This window comes from Aotus nancymaae, unplaced genomic scaffold (assembly GCF_030222135.1).
Source record: "Aotus nancymaae isolate 86718 unplaced genomic scaffold, 86718_ANA_hifiasm-v0.15.2.pri h1tg000051l, whole genome shotgun sequence".
NCBI lineage: Eukaryota > Metazoa > Chordata > Mammalia > Primates > Aotidae > Aotus > Aotus nancymaae.
Genome location: NW_026988465.1, coordinates 25,430,447 through 25,449,719, shown reverse-complemented (window position 1 = coordinate 25,449,719; position 19,273 = coordinate 25,430,447). Strand labels below are relative to the sequence as shown.

General features: G+C 41.0%; 1 long non-coding RNA gene across 1 annotated transcript in view; it reads right to left on the bottom strand.

The window, feature by feature from the left end:
- LOC105726385 (uncharacterized) overlaps nt 1-19,273 on the bottom strand; it is a 60,045-nt gene that overhangs the window by 17,241 nt on the left and 23,531 nt on the right. Inside the window, exon 2 of the long non-coding RNA XR_010337597.1 lies at nt 12,039-12,133. This is a non-coding gene — a long non-coding RNA (uncharacterized LOC105726385). The remainder of the gene's footprint in view (nt 1-12,038; nt 12,134-19,273) is intronic.

Below are 19,273 nucleotides of genomic sequence, written 5' to 3'. Positions count from 1 at the left end.
TATCCAAAGTGCTGCACCTGGGCAAAACATTCTAAGACACACAAGATGTGAGTTTCAGTTTGCTGCCCTTCGTTATGGAGAAAGACTATTCTATTTTAAAACAAGTAACATCTAAAGAAATGTGCCTAAAATCTTTAAAAAGGGACTCTTTAAATGTTTACAATGTAAGTCTTTCCTTTCTCAAATTGCTTGTCTGTGGTCTTCCACTTATACACCCTACCTGTGTGTGTTTTTAAAAATAAGATATTGAGGGTTGTATTGACATCAGAGGAGGAGGATTTAAAAATCTTGCTTACATAGTCAGCAGTGCCTGAACACTTTTCTGAAACCTCCTGGGGGAAAATATTTACTAGACTCTCAAAATACATTATTTCCTTTTCTAAGACAAAATGTGAAATTGACTCTTCAATTAGGTCAAACATAGTCTTGAGAACTGACTTTGTGAGGTAATACAACCCTAAAAAAGTGCAATTAGGAACATAACTTTTCTGACAGTTATGGGTAGAAACAAGCTAGAAAGTGTTGATTAGCAGGGCTCTTACTGCTTAACTGTCATGCTGTTTAGATTTTTAGTTTGGAACTACAGGATTGTGCTTTCGTGGCCCTGTGTTTATACCATTCGCTAGTACTCATGCTGTATCTAGTATTATAGTTAATTATGCAGATTTTTCTCCTTAGCTGTATCTGTAACAGAATGACTTTTTATTAATAATCCACACTTCTCATTCATACAATACAATCCTTTGATGTGCATTACATGGATAATTAAATATTTGTTGATTACATAGGCTGACAGTAGTTGCTTCCACAATTTAAACAACGTTAGTATCCCTCTAACCAGTTCAAATTTCAGTTATTATGGTATATGAAAGGACAGACTTCACAGGCTAATTCTGTAGACCACTCATCACTCTGTGGATTGCATATACATATCATTAGTGACCAATCCCTTCTTTCAAATTAGGTGATTGGTCACTGTGTATCTGTTCACACAGACAAAAGTGTGGTCACCTTGTCTCCCAGTTATAAACCCGTGTGATTGTTTTACAGACCTGGAAAATCAAAAGATGAAATTGGCCAGGAAAGAGGAAAAGCGATAATGCTAGAGTAAACCATGCAAAAAGTGCACATGGGTTGACTGAAGAAATTACTGACCGTTGGAATACTGACACTACTGCCATTGGAGAGACTCTAGGTAAGCATCCAGGAGATTACTGAAGCTGGGGTTTTAACATCAGTGAGGAAAAAGATACAGATATCCTAGCAAAATCTGCATGGAGAAAAACTCACATTTAAGGAACTGAGAGATAGGTGATGACATTAGAAGCTGAAAGGATTACAGTGTTGGTGGATCGTCAGAGTCCTAAGTTTGGATCCGTTTCCGAGGCATAGAAAACATGCTCACCACTTACATTACCAGGAGAAGTAAAAGGCAAACGCTGTTCAAACTACTCTTAAAAAGACTTTTACAATAAAACACTCTAATTCTAATGTACTAAACAAATATTTTCCTGTATTTTAAATTTCCATATACATTTATAAATGGAAGTAAGTTTTTTTGTTTTGTTTTTTGAAAAACTGTATGTAAAGGTCACAGAATTTTAAGTTTTTTCATAAGTTATCAGGATTGCTTTGCACAGCTTGTCTGCAGCTATTTTCATAGTCCTGTATTACTGTGAAAAGAACCATACATATACTTCAGTTGATTCATTTACTGCTTTTGTTGATACTGAAAGTGTAAACGCTGCTTCATTCAGTCCCATATGTGTTATACTGTGCGGTATCTTTTACCTCGCATCTGGAAGGTTTGCTTCACTATATCCTTGAATGTATGTGTGGTGAAATTTGTCAATTCCAGGATAAAAATAACTGAACCAAAGCATTTTGAAGCTGAACACAGGATATCTCAATCAACTAGTTATTTGCCCAAAAGAGCAAAAAAGCAGCCTCTATTTTCATATTAATATTTTATGGAATATGGAAATAATCTAACATCATACTCTTTATTCAATAAAGTTTTAGTGAGTAGTTGAGAAACATTTAATGAGAGGCTATGCCTGTTGCATAGTCTTGCTTATTCTAAATCAATAGCAGTTGGGCTACATCTCAAGTCACCATCTGTGTGTCTACAACATGCCCTTCATCACTAACATTATTGGGTCATGAATACTTCAAGAATGAGTAGTGCCCACGTGAGTATACACTGACAAAGGGCAGGAAGCTGAAAGAACTGATTATCTGCTTTATTTCAACTTCTCTTTGGAAGAGCAGCTTTTAAGGATTAAAAATTCCTGCTTACTGTCATTATAACATGGGATTAATAAGCACTTTGTGTCTCTCACCTACCATACTCTTAATATGCTATGTGAGGGAATGAACAGTCTCACACATTTAATAAAGACTACTCATATAATTCTTTTGATTGGTAATGACCTACAAAACATGAGATGGAAAAAAATCACAGCTTTTCAAATGATCCCTGTAGGTTAACCAATTGCTTAAGTTTCTGACAAGTCATAATCTGCCCCATGCACCTTTGCTGGGCCCACAAAGCAAGGAGGTGGACTGTTTTCCTGGCTGCCTCCAAGAACACAGAGTTGTCTCTTCCCCCGGCTCCCTCTGCTTCCTTCCTGTGAGGAGCAGGATATCAGCATTTCTCATCTTGCCCCCAACTACCTGTTACTGAGGCAGAGTTCCAGGCAAGTGCAGGTGAGGGGTGAGGGCTCCCTTCTTCTGCTCAGCCTGTGTTATGCAACAGAGGAAACTGAAAATACTAAGGCCATCATCACTCTTCTCCCAGCACAGCTGGTGGGGTGATGGTTCCATGTCAGAAGAGGTAAACCAAGAAGACCCCAGTCTGATGTCACACCCCTGCTCCCCTAACTGCACTAAGGACTTAGCTAGAGCAGAGAGAAGCTTGGCATCATTCTCACCTCCAGCTCCAGAGCTGTCTCAGAGATTCTGCCCAGGGGAGATGCAGGCCATATGACAGGTAGCTTCTAATCTCTTCCTGAAAGAACTGACTTCATTTGCAATAGAGAGCGGAGAAGTTCCAACCTAAGGGTCCTCTCTGCTGAAAGGCAATTGATTCATGGGTCTAGGTCTAAGGACAATACTTTCTACATGGTAAACTGGCCAGCTTGTCTTCAGGAGAGGACAGGAGAATAAAAGAGCTGGGAGAAGTCCTGCTGGGGTCAGAACAAATCTCAAACATGAACCTCAGAAACTGTCTCCAAAGGAGTCACAGTTTGATTGGATTAGTTTATAAAAACCTTTATGCCTCAGGGAATTGTTGAAAACAACAGAATGATTGGCAGCCAATTAGCAGAGTTAAACATCTAGGAGTCAACAGGGAAAGAAAGAGAACTGTCCCAATACTGTTCATCCCAGTCATCCAGGGTGACTGTGGTCATACCCAAACCTGTGCCTCCCTAAGGAGCAACATCAGAGGCTTAACACTGTGGGGTAGGGGTAGGGAGTAGCGGGTGGGAGAAATAGACCTCACTAATCACTGAAAAATAAGCAAGTAACAAAAACAAGTCTTAGAGGGAATGCCAGTACCTGGTGCTGATAACAACATATTACTAAAATGTCCAGTTTCAAAAAAGTATTGCAAGCCATATGAAGAAACAGCAAAGTATGACCGATACACTGAAGAGAAGAAGGCAGTAGAAACTGCTTGTGAGAGTAACCAGATACCATATTTAATAACAATATATTTTATGATGGCCATTATACAAATATGTTCACAGAACTAAAGGAAACAGTGATTTAAGAGGTAAAGGAAGGTGGGATGACAATGTGGCATCAAATAGAGACTGTTAATAAACAGTAATTATAAAACGGAACCAAGTGGAAATTCTGGGATTGAAAAGTACATAACTGAAATAAAGCATTTACCAGAGTGGCTCAAAGTGCATTTGAGGTAGTGAAAAAAAAACAACTTGAAAATAGATTGATAGAGGGTATCCAGATGAAGAATAGAGAGAAAAAATAATACAAATCAATACAAAACTGAACAGAATCTCAGAAAGAAAATGTGGGAGATTATCAAATACATTAACATAGACATAATGGGAGTATCAGAAGGGGAGGAGAGAGAAAGGAGGAGAATAAATATTTAAAGAAACAATGGCTGAAAAGGTATGTAAAATCATATTGAAATATACAGATTTATAAAGTAAATGCTCATAAACTCTCACCCAGTACTGTGCTCATCACCCACTGTGAGGTAACCAGTGTCACAGTTTGGCATGTACTTTCCACTATGCTCATGCAAAAATAAGCAAATATACATATATTTAGTTTTATATATAAAATAAATAATATTTCATCATTTGGATACAGCACAATTTATTTAGCTATTTCCCTATGTAACCATTTCCCTGCCATATTTTTAACAACTACAGTTCTGTTTATCTAACTGACATTATTATGTTACATTTATTCTCAACCACATTCAGCACTATTTTTGAAGACCACAGCAAGACTTGCATTGGAACAGGTTTAATAGACTACACTGTCATTTGTAGGACATGGACCAACCCAATTTGAATATTTATGTGTGTGGGATTATAGTGAGAAAGTAAGAAGCATGAAAAAGATTTTTTCAGTATGTCATTTGGTTCAGCCTGATTGTCCATGTATCAAGTGTGATTCTGAAAAAGTTTTAGACTTTGATTGTATGGTCCAGAAAAATAGACAATGGATTTTCAGGTCTGGGGTTGACTTCTAACTTAGTCACTTTTCAGTTAACCTTGGCCAGAACATAGTGCTAGGCAGTAACCAATCCCAAAATTTCAGTGGCATACAACAGTAAGGAGCAGTTTAGCTCACATGTTGGTGGGGCAGCCTGTGTGTTTGTTGAATGGGTGATAGATTGATCTAGGCTTGGCTCAGTGGTGGTGGGGCAGCCTGTGTGTTTGTTGAATGGGGGATAGCTCTAGGCATGGCTCAGTGGCAATGGCTCTGTTTTATGTGTCTTTTTGGGACCAGAAGGCTAGACTGGTGATGGCAGAGGGCCAAGAGAGCAAGTCCAGTGCAAAAGCACATTCTAAGCCTCTGTTTGCATCTCATCTGCTAACATGCCATCAGCAGAAACAAGTCACACAGCTAAACCCATAGTCAAAGGGCCACTGCAAATTTACATGGCAAAGAGGATACACAGATGATTCTATTACTGGGGAGGGAGTAAAGATTTGGAACCATATCACAGTCTATTGTAGTCAACTACTAGCAAGTTATTTTGTGTTATGTGAAAGAAGGAGATGATACTATCTACCTTGTAATTTTTTTTGTGAGGGTTAATTGCAATATTTTATGTACATCCCTTGACATGTTATACATAATCAATGGCTGTCAATTTTATTCCTTTACAAAAGCTATAATGGATATTATAATTCTTTTATGTTCAACATCTTATATGATGCTGGCCAAACTGATAACATTTAAAAGTATTAAATAATTAAAAATTCTTTTCCTAACACACTAGTAAAATAATGGATATTTTTCTTTTATGTTCCACTTGCAAAAATATTTTTGCAAGTTGAATCCAGAGTGTATGGCCATTTTGGATACTGCTATTTTAAATTTTCTTCTATCAAAACATTATCTGAAGTTTCTACCTGCTTTTCCATGGATCCCTTCCTGTGGTTGTGTGATAGTTTGTCATTTGTTGGACCATAATGAGGCAAACTGTTTCATGGTGAGGTTTCAAGGCCTCTTTTTTTTCCTGTGGATTTTGGGTTCTCTATTTACAAGTCCTGCCTGTAATAAACAAGTCAAACTGTAATAAATAACCTTGATCTAAGAGAATGGTGGCTGAGGTTGACAAATTGACTGAATCAGGATTCAGAAAGTGGGTAATAACAAACTTCTCTGAACTAAAAGAACATGTGCTAACCCAATGCAAAGAAAATAAGAACCTTGAGGAAAGGTTAGACAAAATGCTAACTAGAATAACCAGCTTAGAAAAAAACAAACAACTTGATGGGGCTGAAAAACACAGCATGAGAACTTCACAAAGCATACACAAGTTTCAATAGCCAAATCGATCAAGCAGAAGAAAGGATATCAGAGATTGAAGACCAACTCAATGAAATAAAAGGAGATGGCAAGATTAGAGAAAAAAGTGAAAATAAATGAACAAAGCCTCCAACAAATACAGGATTATGTGAAAAGACCTAATCTATATTTGATCAGTGTACCTGAATGTGATGAGAAAAATGAAATGAAGCTGGAAAACACTTTTCAGGATATTATCCAGAAGATCTTCGCCAACCTAGCAAGGCAGGCCAACATTCAAATCCAGGAAATACAGTGAACAGCACAAAGATATTCCTCAAGAAGAGCAACCCCGAGGCACATAATCATCAGATTCACCAGGGTTAAAATCAAGACAAAAATGCTAAGGACAGACAGAGAGAGTTTGGGTTATCCACAAAGGAAAGCCCACCAGAATCCCAGCTGATTTCTCAGCAGAAACCCTACAAACAAGAAGAGTCGGGGCCAATATTTAACATCCTTAAAGAAAATAACTTTCAAACCAGAATTTTGTATCCAGCCAAACTAAGCTTCATAAGTGAAGGGGGAAAAAATCCTTTACAGACAAGCAACTGCTGAGAGATTTGAGCACCACCAGGCCTGCCTTACAAGAGCTCCTGAAGAAAGCACTAAATATGAAAAGAAACGACTGGTACCAGCCACTGCAAAAGTGTGCCAAATGGTAAAGAGCATCGATACAATGAAGAAACTGAGGCAACTAATGGGTAAAACAACCAGCTGGCATCAAAATGGCAGGATCAAATTCACACATAACAATATTAACCTTAAATGCAAAAGGGCAAAATGCCCCAATCAAAGTACACAGATTGGCAAATTGGATAAAAAGTCAAGACCTATTGGTGTGCTGTATTCAGGAGACCAATCTCACTAACAGAGACACACACAGACTCAAATAAATGAAGGAACATTTACTAAGCAAATGGAGAGCAAAAAAAATCAGGGGCTACAATCTCTAGTCTGATGAATGGACTTTACACCACAAAGATCAAAATAGATGAAGAAGGACATTACATAATGTTAAAGGGATCAATGCAACAAGAAGGGCTAACTATCTTAAATATAAATGCACCCAATACAGGAGCACCCAGATACATAAAGCAAGTACTTAACGACCTACAAAAACACTTAGATTCCCACACAATAATAGTGGAAGGCTTTGATACTCCACTGTCAATGTTAGATCCCCAAGACAGAATATTAACAAGGATATCCAGGATGTGAACTCAGATCTAGACCAAGCGGACCTAATAGACATCCACAGAAGTCTCCACCCCAAATCCACAGAATATACTCTAAAATTGACCATATAATTGTAAGTAAATCACTCCTCAGAAAATGCAAAAGAAGAGAAATCAGTTTATCAGACCACAGTGCAATCAAATTAGAACTCAGGATTAAGAAACTCACTCAAAACCCCATAACTCAATGGAAACTGAAAAAAATGGTCCTGAATAGCTACTGGAAAAAATAATGAAATGAAGGTAGAAATAAAGATGTTTTCAAAACCAATAAGAATGAAGACAAAACATACCAGAGTATCTGACACACATTTAAAGAAGTGTCTAGAGTGAAATTTATAGCAATAAATGCCCACATGAGTTGCAAGGAAACATCTAAACTCAACACCCTATCATCAAAATTAGATTAGCATCCTCTAGCTCTAGAGGAGCAAGATCAAAAAACTTTGAAAGCTAGCAAAAGACAAGCAATATCTAAGATCAGTGCAGGACTGAAGGAGATAGAGACACAAAAAGACTCAAAATACCAATAAATCCAGTAGCTAGTTTTTGAAAATATCAACAAAATAGACCACAAGCTAGTCTGATAAAAAAGAAGAGAGAGAAAAATAGAATAGATGCAATAAAAAAATAGATGCAATAAAAAAATTAAAAAATTACATGCCCCACAACCCTAGGGCATTTTCCTACAATGGAAAGTGGATAGGGTGAGGAGGCCAGGGTCCTGAGGGCATTGATTCCAGCCTTGGCACGTGGCCCCACCTTCTTTGAATTGTGGGCTCAGAGGTACCTCCCTGCAAGTTTATACTCCTAGGTTAGCTTTATAATCAGGCCTATATTAATGGAACTCTTGCTAGGGAATATTGATGCCCATCACCCAAATCTCACTGACCTGGCTCAGAGACTCGCTGGTATGAACCACCCTTCCTGGAAATCCACATGTCTTTATGGTGGTCACTAAAGGCATGCAGACAGTGAGCTTGAGTACCCATGATGCTAGTAAGAGTGATTAAGCCCAGCACATGGGAGGCCCCAAACAGATGATCATGCATCTTGGGCACAAGGAAATTATGAGGTGCTGTAATGGGGATGCCCCAGGGCTTGCACCATAAAATGGGGGATGCCCGAGACTTAGCAACTGCAATTAATAACCAGGGATGTGGGTGTTCCTGTATTTGATTTCAGATGGGTGCTACTCTTCCCAAGATAAAGTCTCCTTTAAAATGCATCCTGGGGAACTGGAATCAATTTGACACACAATCTTTGAAGAAGAAACGGTTCATTTTTCTCTGCTGAACAGCATGGCCAAGATATCCCCTGCCAAGTAGAGAAACCTGGCCTCCTAAGGGAAGTATCCATTATGACACCGTTCTACAATTAGACCTGTTTTGTAAGAGCGAAGGTAAATGGTTTGAGGTCCCCTATGTGCAAGTTTTCTTTTCTCTAAGGAATAATCCTCAGTTATGTAAGGGCCTGTTCCCCATACCCTACTAACCCCTTCTCAGGGCTACCCCCACATTTGGGATTCCCTGTGGCTCCACCCTCAGCCTCTATTCCCTGGAGGCTGTCCAGACCTCCTTAGCTCCAATAATCCAAAAGGAACTGGAGAGGCCGAAACAGCCAAGGCCTCTTAGGCTACTAGGATGCCCAGACTCTGCCCCCTACAGGCAGTAGGAGGAGAATTCGGTCCAACTAATGTGCACACTCCCTTTTCACTTTCTGACTTAAAGCAAATCAAGTGGATTTAGGAAAATTTTCAGATGACCCAGACTAGTACATAGATATTTTGCAGAGCCTGCATCAGTCCTTCGAATTAGATTGAAAAAATATGTTATTGCTTAATCAAACCCTGAACCAGCAATGAGACAGAGGCTGCTTTAGCAGCAGCTCAAGAGTTTAGGGACATCTGGTACTTTAGTCAAGTACATGATCAAATTACACCAGAGGAAAATGATAGATTTCACACAGGTAGACACGTAATCCCTAGCATGGACCCTCGCTGGGATCCTGACTCAGAATGGGGGGCCTGGAGTCGTGGGCACCTCTTGACCTGCATATTTGAGAGATTAAGGTGAACTAGGAAGAAGTCCATGAACTATGCAATGTTATCCACCATAACTCAGGGAAAGAAAACCCCACAGCTTTCCTTGAATGAATGCAGGAGGCCTTGAGAAAGTATACTCCCCTGTCACCAGACTCCATCAAGGGTCAGTTAATACTAAAGGACAAGTTTATTCTGCAGTCAGCAGCAGACACTTGGAGGAAGCTCCAGAAGCTGGCCCTGGGGCCAGAACAGAATCTAGAATGATTAATAAACCTAGCAACCTCGGTGTTTTACAATAGACACCAGGAGGAACAGGCTAAAAGGAACAGGAGAGATCAGAGAAAAGCCACGGCACTAGTCATGGCCCTGAGGCAAGCAGGCCCAAGGGGCTCAAATGAGGCAAAGGCTTGGGTTAGCCACCAGTCTGGCAGAGCTTGGTACTATGGCCTAATGGGACACTTTATAAGGAATTGTCCCCAGAGAAATGGACACCTCATCCTTGCCCACTGTGCCAAGGGGATCACTGGAAAGCCCACTTTCCCAGGGCCTGAGGTGGCTAAGCAGATGACCCAACAGCAGGAATGAGGATGCCCGGGGCAAGTGCCAGCCCAAGTCCTTATCCTCACAGAGCCACAGGTAAAGCTGACCATAGAGGGCCAGGAAGTTCATCTCCTCCTGGACACTGGTGCGGCCTTCTCCATTTTACTCTCCTGCCCTGGACAGCTGTCCTCCAAGTCTGTAACTTTCCGAGAAGTCCTAGGACAAGCAGTCTCCTGATACTTCCCCCAGCCCCTAAGCTGTAATTGGGGAGATATACTCTTCTCTCATGCCTTCCTCATCATGCCAGAAAGTCCCACTCTCTTACTAGGGTGGGACCTATTAGAGCAGGAGCCATTTTCTATATGAACATCATCAGGGAGGAAATCCCCCTCTGCCACCCATTATTTCAAGATGGGATTAATGGTGAGGTTTGGGCAATGGACAGACAATTCAGACAGCCAAATAATGCATGCCCAATTTGAGTAAGGCTAAAGGATCCCACCTCTTTTTTTTTTTAAACCAAAGACAGTACCCCTTAAGAAGAGAAGCCAAAAAGTGGCTACAGGATATTATAAACGACTTAAAAGCTTACAGTCTAGTAAAGTCCTGCAACAGCCCTTTTAATACTCCAGTTTTAGGAGTACAGAAACCTAATGGACAATGGAGGCTTGTGGAAGATCTCAGGCTTATTAATGAAGCTGTAATTCCTTTATACACGGCTGTACCTAACCCTTACACCTTGCTCCCTTAAATACCAGGAGAGGCATAGTGGTTTACAGTCCCAGACCTTAAGGGTGACTTTTTCTGTGTACCATTACATTCTGACTCCCATTTTCTGTTTGCCTTTGAAGACTGTTTAGACCAGAGTTCTCAGCTTACCTGGACAGTGTTATCCCAGGGCTTTCGAGATAGCCCCCACCTGTTTAGCCAGGCTCTAGCCCAGGACCTTAGTAACTTTTTATATCCAGGTACTGTGGTTCTTCAATATCTGGATGACTTACTTTTAACTGCAAACTCAGAAACCCAGGGTCAGCAGGCCACCCAGGACCTCCTAAACTTCCTTGCCACCTGCGAATATAAGGTTTCCAAACCACAAGCCCAGCTTTCTAGGGCTTATCTTGTCTAAGGGCACTTGTGCCCTTGATAAAGAATGTCTCCAACCCATACTGGCCTTCCCCTTCCAAAGACCTTAAAACAGTTGTGGGAATTCTCGGGATTAACTGGTTTTTGTCAATTTCCCAGATGTGGTGAAATAGCAAAACCCCTACACACACTGATTAAAGAAACCCAAAAAGCTAACACCCATATAATACAATGAGACCCTATAGCTGAGGCAGCCTTTCAGACTCTAACGCAGGCACTACTGCAGATTTCAGCTCTAAGCCTCCCTACAGGAAACAACCTCTCCCTAAATGTTTCAGAAAAGTCAGGAGTGGCACTGGGGGTTCTCACTCTGACTCAGGGGACCACGCCACAACTGGTGGCCTGCCAAAGTAAGGAAATCGATGCAGTAGCCAAAGGCTGGCCACACTGCTTGTGAGTTGTAGCCATGGTGGCTATACTGGTCTCAGAAGCGGTTAAAATCATGCAAGGGAAAGATCTAACTGTATGGACTTCACACAATGTGACTGAAATTCTGGCCCCTAAAGGAGGCTTATGGCTGTCTGACAATGGCTAACTCAAATATCAGGTCTTAACGCTCGAAGGGCCTCTACTTCAGCTGCGCACATTTGCAACCCTTAACCCAGCTACTTTTCTTCCTGAGGAAAAAGACACAGAACATGGCTGTCAGCAGGTTACAGCTCAGAACTATGTGTCTCAAGAAGATCTCTTAGAAACTCCTCTAGCCAATCCTGACCTTAACCTATACACTGACAGAAGTACATTTACAGAAAATGAAGTTCAAAAAGTAGTCAATGATCAAACAGTGCTTACAAGTAATTCCCTTCCTCCCAGAACCAGTGCCCAGCTGGCAGAACTGGTAGCCCTCACTCAAGCTTTAAAATTAGGAAGAGGAAAGAGAATAAACGTGTACACAGATCCCAAATGTGCTTACCTGACTCTGCATGCCCATGCTGCCATACGGAAGGAAAGAGAGTTCCTAACCTCGGCAGGAACCCCCATTAAATATCATAAGGAAATTTTAGACTTACTAAAAGCTGTCCAAGAACCCAAAGAGGTAGCAGTCTTACACTGCCGGGCTCACCGGAAAGGAGATAAGGATGCAGAGGACAGTCACCAAGCTGACCTAGAAGCAAAAAGGGCAGTTAGACAGGAATTTACAGAGAAACTTTAATGTGGGAAAATCCTTTCCAGGAAATGAAACCTCAGTACTCATCAGAAGAGGTAGAGTGGGCAATCTCCCAGGACATAATCTTCTTCCTTCAGGGTGTCTAGCTACTGAGGAGGGAAAGGTGTTCCTACCTGCTGCCAGCTGGTGGAAAGTACTTAAAACCCCACATCAAACCTTCCATATGGGTATAGAGAATACAGATCAGATGGCCAAATCTATATTTATAGAAAAAGGTCTCTTCATGGCTGTCCAACAAATAGTCAAAGTATGTGAAATATGCCAGAAAAACAATCCTTTAGCATATTGCAAAGCTCCTCCTGGGGAACAGTGAGCCAGTCATTACCCAGGTGAAGACTGCAAATGCACTTTACCCATATGCCTAATTCTGGGGGATACCAATGTCTACTAGTATGTGTAGATACTATACAAACTGGGTTGAGGCTTTCCCCTGAAGAACAGAAAAGGCCCAAAAGGTAATAAAAGTCCTGATTAATGAAATAATCTCTATATTTGGACTCCCTCACTGTCTTTGAATCATTAATGACCCTGCCTTCAAAGCTGCAGTGACCCAAGGAATTTCCAGGGCGTTAGGAATACAGTATCATCTCCACTGTGCTTGGAGGCCTCAGTCCTCAGGGAAAGGGGAAAAGATGAATGAAATTCTTAAGAGACACCTAAAGAAATGGGCACGGGAAACCCACCTCTTGTGGCCTTCTCTATTACCAATAGCACTGTTAAGGGCTTGAAGCTCCCCTCAGAAAATGGGGCTCAGCCCCTATAAGATGCTTTATGGATGGCCCTTTCTTACTAATGATCTTGTATTAGACAAGGAAACAGCAGATCTAATAAAAGATATAACCTCCTTGGCTAAGTACCAACATGCCTTAAACCCTTACCTGAAGGACACCCTAGGGAAAAAGGGAGAGTTGTTCTGCCCTGGAGACTTAATGCTTGTTAAGTCTTTCTCTTCAGAGTCTCCGTCTTTAGGCCCATTTTGGGAAGGATCTTTTTTGGTTATTCTGTCTACTCCAATGGCAGTTAAGGTGGTGGGGATTGACCCATTGATTCATCATACTAGACTGAAGCCTTGGACACTTCCTAAGGAAAATCATAGGCCCTCCACTCCACAGTCTCGAGTTCCAGGAGACAACCCTTTGTATACCTGCAACTCATTAGAAAATATACGTTTGCTCTTCCAACAAAATCTCCAGGAAAGTAACTACTCATGAGTCTAATTTACATCCTGGCATTACCAGAACTATCACTCTTAACTTTGCTCTCTCAAACTCCAATAGTACTTTTCATAGTGGGGGGAAAGCCAGAGTTATAGGAAAACTTAGTACTGGCATTAGAAAAGTTACTACCTTTACTCAGTTTTAATATAAGCTATCTCAAGAGTCCAATAACAACATGGAGAAGGTTGCTAATTCTCTCTGCAAAGGCAGCTGACTCTGCAAAAACAGCTTAACTCTTTAACTGCCATAGCTCTTCAAAGTAAAAGGGCCCTAAATCTCCTAACAGCTGAGAGAGAGTGAAACTGTCTCTTTCTAGGAAATATGCTGCTACTTTGTAAACCAATTAAGTGTTGTCTTAAAGAACTCAGGGATCAATCAAACACAGGGCTAAAGACCTTCAAAAAACTGTATCATAAAGCTTGTTTAACAACTGGCTGTCCTGACTCCATCCTCTCCTAGGCCTGTTTATAACCATTCTATATTTGTTGGCCTCTGGGCATTTCATCTTTAACTTTCTTGTCACATTCATTTCTTCTAGAATTAAAACCATATGGCCACAAATAACTCTGCAACTAGAACCCCAAATGTCCTTGGCTCATGAGCTCTATCGTGGACCTCTGGACTCACCTGCACCCCTGAAAGATTCCCCTCTGGAGGAAACCTCAAATGCAGGGCCCCCTCTACCCCCAGTTCAGCAGAAAGTAGTTAAAGAGTGATCCACACCCATGTCCCAACAGAAGTTGGACTTTCCTGTTCAGAGTGGGGACTGAGGAAATGTATTAACTTCTTTTCCCAGGTCCACACGGGGCATGGTTTCACAGGCAAGAACTTCACAGTGACATGCCTGACCCACCTTCTTTTACGTCTCCATCCTGGAGCCTAGAGTTCTTTGTCTAACTTTCACTGGCACAGGAAAGGCAGACTTCCCAGGTGAGCTTCCTTTGTTTAGAAAGCCCACAAAAAGCTATGGGAGGACTGTGGGCTGGGCAACCAATCCAGCATCACGGTTAAAAATCAATCACTCCGAGGATGTTTGCAAGAACTTCTCTCATTGAACGAGGACTTAAATGGAGAGGAAGTAACTCTCAGATTAAAAGTCCCCCTGCCCCTTACCTGTGTGGATTCCATCTCTGGATCCCCTCCCATGACAGTGTGGGAGTTCCCTCTCTCTCCCTCTCCCTGCTTCTCTTTCTCTTTCTCTCTCATTCTCTCTCTCTCTCTCTGCCTAATAAATCACTTTTCTGCAAAAACACTTTAGGTTCAATATTTACTTGAACAAGCCCACCACACATACAGGACCTCTTCCATCATTCCTAGGGTCAGGGGAGGGGAGAACCAGGAACGTGGAATACTCGGTTACATTACAATTTGACTTTTTAGAGTCTATGCCAAAATATATGACTGTAAAACAAGTACTTTGTAATTAAAACTTGTGGTCACAACTCTTAGTGACTACTTACAAAAGCAGAAATAAGAAACTGTTATAATGATTGTGCTTTCTGAACAAGCTGATCTAATATGTTAAGAACAGAAGTGATTAGTATCATGACTGTCAGAGCCATTCTGCTACTGAGTGTAAAATCACACAACAGTGAGGTTGGCTAATTGATGTTAAACTGTTAGGTCATTGCTTTGTTAATGACTTCTCTAAATGCATGGTGTGATGCAATCCTCTGGCATATGCTTTAATGAATGGATGTATATTGAGTACATGCAGAATTGTATTGTATCTTGTGCCTTTTTATTTCATTTATGCAACATCATATCATTATTTAGAAATAAAATCTCCAGGCTCTTTTGACCACACATAATATTCTTCATAATATTTGGCTCTAACATTTCATTAAAAGCTTAGATATCAGAATGGTTATTCTATTTTAATAATTCTATTCCAATTCATCTATTCTAATTAAGTGAAGTTGCAGAATACAAAATTAATACACAGAACAATAATTAGCAAGATGGCTGACTAGTGATATTTGACACTCATCTCTCCCACAAAAAGACTGTGGTGACTGGAAGCCCAGGAGGGTGTCAATGTAGACACTCACCCTCTGTAGCCCCATCCCCTCCACGTGGATTGGATTGGCCCAAAGACAGGAGGGAATTCTCTGTGGGAAAAAAGTAAGCAGAAGAAGCCGAACATCTTTCATGGCCACCACGAATACCTACAGACCTTAATATAGGAGAATCCCACAGTCCCTGCAAGCCCTGAGTCCAGTTTGGAGTGCTAACAGGAATTCACACAGCTGCACTGTTCTGGATTAGCAGCATAAAATGTATACTTTCCACTGCCCAACCACCCCTTGTAAGCCAAGCTGCTGTAGCAGAGCACCATCTTAAGACAAGGGCTACCTCTGGAGTGTATTCTGGTCTGGGGTCCAGTAGCCACTGCACCTCTTCAGCACTGGGGCTTCATTTTCATTATTCCAAGCCCACACAGGTGGCTAAATAACACAACCCTAGCTGAGCCCAGGATTGCCTGGAACTCTGTCCTTCACAGCAGAGGAACCAACTCCCACTGCCATCGTGTCTACTGGAAGAAGAGTCTGGCAGTCTTGCCGAGGGCAAATCTGTCCTTGAAGCAGCCAAACTACTGCATGCCTTTCCCAAAGGAGGAAAAGCCTGTGAGTCATCTAGAAGCTGACATACCTCTGGGAGAGCACAGCAACTGTACACACATGCTGAGGGCTTCAGGAGGAATCTGCTGGACCACCTCTCACAAACACATGCCCAGGCTAATCAAGAGCTGGGCACCTAAATCTCAGACATAAAAAGCAGCCCCACAGGCTGTCCCTGGGAGACACACCTCCAGGCCAGCCTTGCAGCTGTAACCCCACATTTCATGATTGAAAAACATCCCTGCAGGCCACCCTATAAGGTATGGCTGGGCATCTCTGTGCCTGTGTCACAGGCCTCAGAAAAAGCCTTGTGGTCCACCTCCATCAGGTATATTCCCAAGCCAGCCAAGAAGTTGTACAATCATGTTCTGAGCCTGAGAATCATCCCCATCTGAACCCCCAGGACAACTAAGCAGCTGTGTGCCTGTGTGCTGGGCCTGATACACAGGCCAATAGGCTCCCCCTGGATGAAATGACCCCAAGCTGACTGAGCAGCTGTGTACTCATGTGCCAGGTCTGAGAAAGAGCCCCACAGGATGTTCATGCTCAACACACCCCCAGGCTAGCAGAGACACCATTCAGCTGCATCCTGGGCCTCAAAAACCCAAGGTCCTCTGATACCAAGCCTGACCCCTGTCCCACTGAGTACCAGTACAGCTACTTCTGGAGCTTATGAAACATCTCCAAAGGCCTTCTGGCAGTCACACCCCAAGGCTGGCCAGGTAAATGTATATCCATGCCCCTGGCCAGACTAACAATCCTGTGGTACTAACCACAGTGAAGTAGACTGCGAGTTGGTTAACTCACCTTATAAACACACACACCTCTGACCTGAGAAGCAACGTGGCAAGCCCACCTCTGGCAAAGCAGAACGACCACTACCACAGATTTTCTTAGCTTGGGCCACTGACACACTCGACATCATCCCTAGATGGACTACAGCTGAGAAATACATGGAGACTGTAATACTGCATCCACCTAGACGTAAGGCATATTAGTCCATTCTCATGCTGCTGATAAAGACACACCTGAGACTGGGTCGTTTATAAAGAAAAGGGGTTTAATTGACTCACAGTTCAGTATGGTTGGGGAGGCCACAGGAAACTTACAATAATGGGGGAAGGGGAAGAAAACATGACCTGGGGAGGGATAACATTAGGGGAAACACCTAATGTAGATGATGGGGGGATGGATGCAGCAAACCACCATGGCCTGTATATACCTATGTAACAATCCTGCAGGATCTGTACAAGTACCCCAGAACTTGAAATATAACAACAAAAAAAATTTAGATTCATTCTCAAAGCAAAATAAAAGTCTACACTATATGCAAGACATATAGATACAACTAAAAGTAATCCAGAAATATTTTGAATAAAAGACAATACACAGGCAAACATGTAAAACAAATGCAAACACGGAGAAAAAAGGATTTGCAATACTGATATCAGACATACAGTGCAATTCATGACAAAAAATTTAAACAAAAAAATCCTTTGTAATACTAAGAAAGAAAATTTATAATAAAAGTATCAGTTATTAATCCATACACCAAAATCCCACAGCAATGACATACATCAAGCAGAAATGACAAACATGCAAAGAGAAACTGATAGAAACACACTCATAACAGAACACCACTCTTAGTCTAACACAGGTAAAATAAAGAAAATACAAATAAATATATAAAAGAAACAGGTAGATTGAATATATACATATATATATAGAATATATAAGCTTAAAAAGAAAAATATGTATTTTAAAGTAATTAATTGGCAAACAGATTGCATATATTCGAGATGTACAATGTTATGATTTGATATACATATTCTATAATGATTATCACAATCAAGTTAACAATCCATCATTTGTTCCTAACCACATATGAAATATTCATGAAAAATGAATCACAAAGAAAAGTCAATTAGTACCTAACACCATTAAAACCCTAGAAGAAAACTGAGGCAAAACCATTTAGGACATAGGCATAGGCAAGGACTTCATGACCAAAACACCAAAAGCCAAATTTGTCTATTTTGTCAAATTTTGGCAACAAAAGCCAAAATAGACAAATGGGATCTAATTAAACTCCAGAGCTTCTGTACCCCAAAAGAAACAATCATTAGAGTGAATTGGTAACCAACAGAATGGGAAAAATTTTTTGCAATCTACCCATCTGACAAAGTGCTAATATCCAGAATCTACAAAGAACTAAAACAGATTTACAAGAAAAAAACAAAAAACCCATCCAAAAGTGGGAGAAGGATATAAACACTTTTCAAAAGAAGACATATATGAGGCCAACAAACATATGAAAAAATGCTCATCATCACTGATTATTAGAGAAATGCAAATCAAAATCACATTGAGATGCCACCTCATGCCAGTTAGAATGGCAATCATTAAAAAATCTGGAGACAACAGATGCTGGAGAGGATGTGGAGAAATAGGAACACTTTTACACTTTTACACTGTGGGTGGGAGTATAAACTACCTCAACCATTGTGAAAGACAGTCTGGTGCTTCCTCAAGGACCTAGAAATAAAAATTCCATTTGACCCAGCAATCCCATTACTGCATATATACCCAAAGGATTATAAATCGTTCTATTATAAGGACACATGCACACATATGTTCATAGTGGCACTGTTTACAATAGCAAAGACCTGGAACCAACCCAAATGCCCATCAATGATAGATTGGACAAGGAAAATGTGGCACATATACACCATGGAATACTATGCAGCCATAAGAAATGATGAATTCATGTCCTTTGTAGGGACATGGATGAATCTGGAAACCATCATTCTCAGCAAACTGACACAAGAACAGAAAACCAAACACCACATGTTCTCACTCACAGGCAGGTGTTGAATAATGAGAACACACAGACACAGGGAGGGGAGTATCACATACTGGGGTCTGTTGGAGGGGCCAAGGGAATGACAGCTTGGTGGGTGGGGAAGTCAGGGAGGGATAACATGGGGAGAAGTGCCAGATGTAGGTGATGGGGGGATGGAGGCAGCAAACCACATTGCCATGTGTGTACCTATGCAACAATCCTGCATAATCTGCACATGTACCCCAGAACCTAAAGTACAATAAAAAAAAAGAAAAGTCAATTAGTTCTACAAAATAGAAATGATGGAAACACTATCTTAACACATTGCAATAAAACTAGAAATTTTTTTGTTTGTAAAACTTTCCCTTTAAAAGTAAAAGCCTCTCTATTAAACAAT